This window comes from Narcine bancroftii, chromosome 14, assembly GCF_036971445.1.
Source record: "Narcine bancroftii isolate sNarBan1 chromosome 14, sNarBan1.hap1, whole genome shotgun sequence".
In the NCBI taxonomy this organism is placed as follows: domain Eukaryota; kingdom Metazoa; phylum Chordata; class Chondrichthyes; order Torpediniformes; family Narcinidae; genus Narcine; species Narcine bancroftii.
The window spans coordinates 42136844-42142843 of NC_091482.1; positions in this window are offsets into that span (position 1 = coordinate 42136844).

Here is a 6000-nt window from a genome sequence, read left to right on the forward strand (position 1 = left end):
GCTAATATGTCTAAGGCTTATTAATTACATATGCAAACCTGCTAATTCTATCTGGGGCTAGAACTTATCTTATTCAGACTAACTCTACTTCCTACATATCTATTGTCTATCCTTATCTCATTAGTGAACTTGCTGATTGTCTAAAGGGTAGGAGATCCTTATCTTACTCAGACTGATTCTGCTTCCTGCATTCTAATATCCATGTCCCATCCTGTTCATACTGGCTTTATTCATTTACCCATGTATCTATTTTAGTTCCTCATCTTCATATTTTTATATCAGTTGTACTCATCTCTCACACTTGTAAACACACTGGCTTCAGCATCAACAAATACATTTGCATTTTAAGCGCCATTGACCAAGAAGCCAGTTTGAAAGACAGAATGCCTGCTGATTGCAGTTGAGGCCAAGAAATGAAATGATCTCTGTGGTTCTTTAGATACTGAAAACAATAGGTGTTATCTCTGTGGTGAATCATCCACCAGACTACATCAGGGGGCGATCTCTGTACCTGCAGGAAGACCACCTAAGGGGCTGACTCCGCCTGACCAGTTGTCAATCAGCTGACCTGAATATAAATCTGAGCAGGCCCCTGCTGGGTCAGTCACTCATGGAGCTATCAGGACAGAAACTGGCGTACAGACTTTTAACGGATTAAAGCCTGTTGTACAGTCTTTGCTGAGTTTTGCGTTTGCTTGCTGCACCACAGCGGACCACAATGTCTGATGCATCTGTGTAAACACACAGCCATTTTGTGCCTATGTGGGCAGATATCACGGATGCATAAGTGGACTTAGATGCTTTTAGTACATCAGTATGAAAAGACATTATGAACTTCAAAGACAGAAGTGACGATTCATGACAATCGTACCATGTGACACGAGAGATTTGCCAGAAATATATTATGGAAATGCGAGACAAAAAAAGTCAGTTGTTAAGATGCAGGTCTGACCAGCAGCTGTATCTCCTGCAGAGGGGGAAAAACTCCCTATGCTTCTCCTCAAATAGGGGAACACAGGATAAGTGGCTGTGAAATATAAAGTGTTCACAATCACTACTCTGGAGACAAAGTCTTGGAGAACAGGTTCAGCTTTTTTCGAGTCTGGAGAGTCGGGTGTCCCCGGTCTGGAGACACACCGAAGGTTCAGAATCATCACTCTTTTGTACAGTCCTGCGCTCAATATCACCCCACCTTTATTTACCTTCTTCCAATCAGAATCCCAATACATTACAACATTCTCCTTTTCCCTTCCATCAATACAGGTATCACTTAGTTCCTCCCACTTCATGCAACACATGTTAATTAGTTCATTCCCTCCTTTGGGGCATCTAAGTTAATATACATGTCTCTATTAAGCAAGTGCAGTACTAGCTATAGATTACCTTTGTCACTGTACCAGCCTGAACCAGATCCTTGCATCCTTGGGGCTCCTGATAAGAAGAACCCTACTAGCTAATATTGTAGATGAGAGCTTGAAAACAGACATTCTTTCAATTCCATCCCTTTTTATCAGAATGGTGCGAGTTTAATCATCTTCAACCATATTTCACAATTCCTCCCTTTTCTCTTTACCATGTATTTTTGATTAAACTGCATTATTGTTCACTTTTTGTTTCCTCAAATTGTTGTAACACGAGTTGAATTTGTCATTGTGCATCTGCCATGGCGTTTTTTAATACCATCTGCTTCGCTCCAGTAGCTGAGTAGATTAATCTGGTAATATAGGATGGCCAATCCAATAAATAAACCTACTATAATCATTAAACCATATATTGCAAGGTGCATTAACCATGGCTCTCAACCTCCGAAATTCCAATTTCCCGATGTCCAATCACCCCATACACATTTTTGATAGTTGACTCCAGCCTCCCGAATTTTCTCTCTATACTTTTTAATATGGACTGCCAAATCCGAGATATTCGCTGATTCACTCGTGATGTGTGTGCAACATTCAGAGCCAATTAAAGCACATCCCCACTCTCTCTGCTAAAATAAAATCAAGGGCCATGTGATTTTGGAGGACTGTAAGTCAAATGGCGACCATTTCTGTAGTTATTGACCAGACTTGAGATTGGGCTTCCCCAAGCGCCAGGTCCGTAGCATTTACTAGTTCATCTAGGGTGGCTGCTAATTCTTGAATCTCAACCCCAGCTCGTGCGGCTCTATATGCCGGGAAAAACGTCCACATGAGACGATCGCCTTCAGTCACCCTTCTTTTGCTTTGCCCATGGGTCAAGAGTAGTACAGGTAGCTGGTTAAAAATATGAACATGGGGATTAAGTAGGCCAGGTAACAATATCCACTCCAACCTTTAGGTGTACGGGTCAATTTAAACCTTTTGTCCGATTCCAACATTCCTTTTCCCTGGGTAACCATGAATAAATTTTACATCCACACACACAATATGTGCCATTTGCAGGCTGCGGAGTTCATGTGATGGTCCAATTCTGCATGCAATTAGAAACTCCTAGTTGTTATGGAGCAGATCAATTTATATTACAGAGGCATTCTTAAGTCCCTCCTCAAAAGGAAGCAACTCTCCAGACTGAGGAGTTGGTGACTTTGTTGGTTTTGGTCGTAAAGACCACCCTTTGTATTTATCTTCAGTGGTTGGATCACTGTTGCTGGGCAAGGTATATATATCAAATAATTTGTGTCGGGAGAGAGGGACTGCAACTAAGGGTACTCCTGACTTGCCATGGTGTGGTATTTTCGCATATACCCAACAATCGGTTTGATTTTGGTTCTTAGCATAATTAGTACATAGAGAGATAAAAGAATTTTTAAGTTCAACATGTAAAACTATCATATGCATAAGTACAAATTGAGATAGTAAGCGTAAAAGTTTCATTATTGTCGTTTTCTGTCCCTTTTTACTCCTGTTTCTTTCCCTCTGTGGCTGGTGGTAGGTTCACTGGTCCCTTTATTCTTGAAGCGTGTGTCCAACCCTTTTCCTTCGTTTGGACCGCTGTTTCTGTGGTCTGTTCCACCGGGGCTGAAGCTCTTCTTCTTTCCATGATTTGATCAGGACCCAGTCACCAGCATTCACAGAGTGGATAGGGAAATCCAGAGGAGGGCTCTGTGGCAGCAGACCTTTAGCTTTTAAATCTGAAAGAGAACTAGAGACTGCCAGTAAATAGTTCCTTAAAAACACATCATTACTTTTAACTGTAGGTATTCCTTCTACCCGCCCCAAATATGGGAGTCCAAATAACATCTCGTAAGGGGATATTCTAATGTCTTGTCGTGGGGCTGTCCACATTCTGAGAAGAGCTACCGGTAAGCACTTGGTCCAGGGTAATTTAGTCTCTTCTTTCAGTTTTGTAATTTGCCTTTTTAAAGTGGCATCATTCATTCCACTCTTTCCGAACTCTGTGGATGGCATGGTGTATGCAGCTTCCATTCTATCCCTAAGGCTTCACAGACCAGGCTGTGAAGTGAAGTGCATTCCCCAATCTGAATTGATGGATTCGACTATTCCATATCAGGGTACAATTTGTTCCAGAATTATTTTTGCCACTGCTTGTGCAGTGGCATTGATGGTGGGGAATGTTTCGACCCAACTCGTGAAGTGGTCCACTATTACTATTAGAAATTTCCATCACTGGACCTTAGGGAGTTCGGTGAAATCCACTTGTATCCACTGAAACGGCCGGATTGTTAAAGGTTGTCCACCTCCAGGCATAGCTTTCATAACTTTCTTATTAACCTTTAAACAGATCACACAACGGTTCATTGTCTGTCTTACTAGGGTATAGACTCCTCTGCAGGCATAAGTTCGTAAGAATACATCACACAGTGCTTGTGCTCCCTGTGGGAGCGAGTACAGTTCCTCTAGAATCTGCCGGGTGATTTCTTTTTTTAACAATTGTCTTCCCTCGGGGAGCCACCATTTTCCATCTTCCATCTTCTTTGCTCCCATCTTTTCCATTTGTTCTTCTTTAGCGGTCGAAAAGATAGGCACCTTCTTCAGCCCTTCTCTGAGAGGTATCAGAGTCGTCATGTGCACTGTTCCTGATCGTGCCGCTTGTCATGCCAGTTCATCAGCCATCTGATTTCCTCGCGCTTCTGATAAGTTCCCCTTCTGATGTCCTGATACATGTACTATGGCAATTCTTTCTGGTTTGATTAATGCTTCCAAAGTCTTTTCAATTAGTTGCTCATCAGCTAGTTCTTTTCCTCATGCTGTTATCATCCCCCGTTCTTTCCAAATTTTCCCAAACGTGTGTACCACTCCAAACACATATTTCGAATCTGTATTTTGGTACCATCCTGCCCTTCCAACAGTTCCAGGGCTCTCATTAGGGCATACAACTCACAGGATTGAGCGGACCAGCTGCCAGGCAGACGTCCAGTTTCCACCTCGGTTCCGGTAACTCCATCAACAATAAGTATATCCACTGTATCTCTTTCCATCTATACAGCTCGACGATCCATCTATGAACCATCATTGTCCTTCCGAGAGGGGCTTCTCTTCTAAGTTATCTCGGCTTTTCGTTTGCAGCTCGACCACCTCACTACAGCCATGCTCTGAGTTCTCTGGTTCTTTATCTTCTCCTGAGGAGTACAGGAACAGTGAAGGGTTCAGACTTTTATCTGTACAAATAGTTAAGTCATCTTTTTTCCATTAAGATTGCCTCATACTTTAAAATTCTCGAGTCTGTTGAGACTTCTGAGTTAAAATGGTTCTGACAGTGTGAGGAGTGAATACAACCAGACTCCCTCCAAAGGAAAATTTTCAGTTTTCTTCCACTAATACTGCCGTGGCTTCGACTGCTTGAATGCATTCTGGCCACCCTCGTGATACTGGGTCCAACATTTTTGAGAGGAATGCCACAGGTTGCCTTTGGCCTCCTCTTTTCTGAGCTAGCACTCCCAAAGCTATCTCTTTTTCCACATTTACAAACAAGTGGAAAGGCTGATTAATATCAGGCAAAGCCAGGACGAGACCATTAATCAAGTCTTTCTTCAAGCGATTAAATTCCTGCTGCTCCTCGAGGTTCCACTCCACATTTTCTTTCTCGTTTCCCAGTTTTTCATCTAAGAATCGGACTTTCTGTGCGTATCTATCTATCCACAGTTGGCAATACCCAATTAATCCAAGGAACTTCCTTATCTCCTTCTGATTTTTAGGTATAGGCAGATTGGTGATACCAGCAATTCGTTCAGGTCCGATTCTCTTTTCCCCTTGACTAATCAAGTGTCCCAAATACCTTACTTCTTGTTCCACGAATTGCAGTTTGTTCTGAGAAACTCTTAACCCTTTCTCTCCCAAGAAGTTTAGCAACTGAATGGTGTATTTGTGAACTTCATTTTCCTTTCTTCCTGAAATCAACAGGTCGTCTACATACTGTATTAACTGTGTTCCTGTAGTGCTTGGGGGTTCTTCTAATAATTGCTCTAACACTTGTCCAAATAGATTGGGAGATTCTGTAAACCCTTGGGGGGAGGACTGTCCATCGATACTGCTGTTTTCCTCCCGAGTGAGGGATCTCCCACTCGAATGCAAACAAGTCCTGACTATTCTCATCCAAGTGGCAACTCCAAAAAGCATCTTTCAAATCTACCACACTAAACCACTCGTGTTCTGGGGGAATTCGATTCAATATGTTATAGGGGTTTGGGACTACTGGATGTCGTGTCTGAACAATCTTATTTAATTCTTGTAGATCCTGGACCAAGCGGAAAGTCCCATCCGTTTTCCATACAGGGAGGACAGGGGTGTAATAAGGGGACATGCAACTTTCTAGCATTCCATCTCACAGCAAATTTTCAATAACCAGCTGTAGGCCTCTTCATCCTTCTACCAAAATAGGCTACTGTTTTACCCGTACTGGCTGGAACCCCTCTTTTAGGGTTATTTTGAGTGGGTTTATTTGCAGTCCTCCCCTTTTTCCCTCTCTGGCCCAGACACAGTCCCCGATGTCCTGGATATCCTCTTCCCTCAACGGGTACAATCTCACCATTATACATTATACATCCTTCCACTGGAGCAGTAC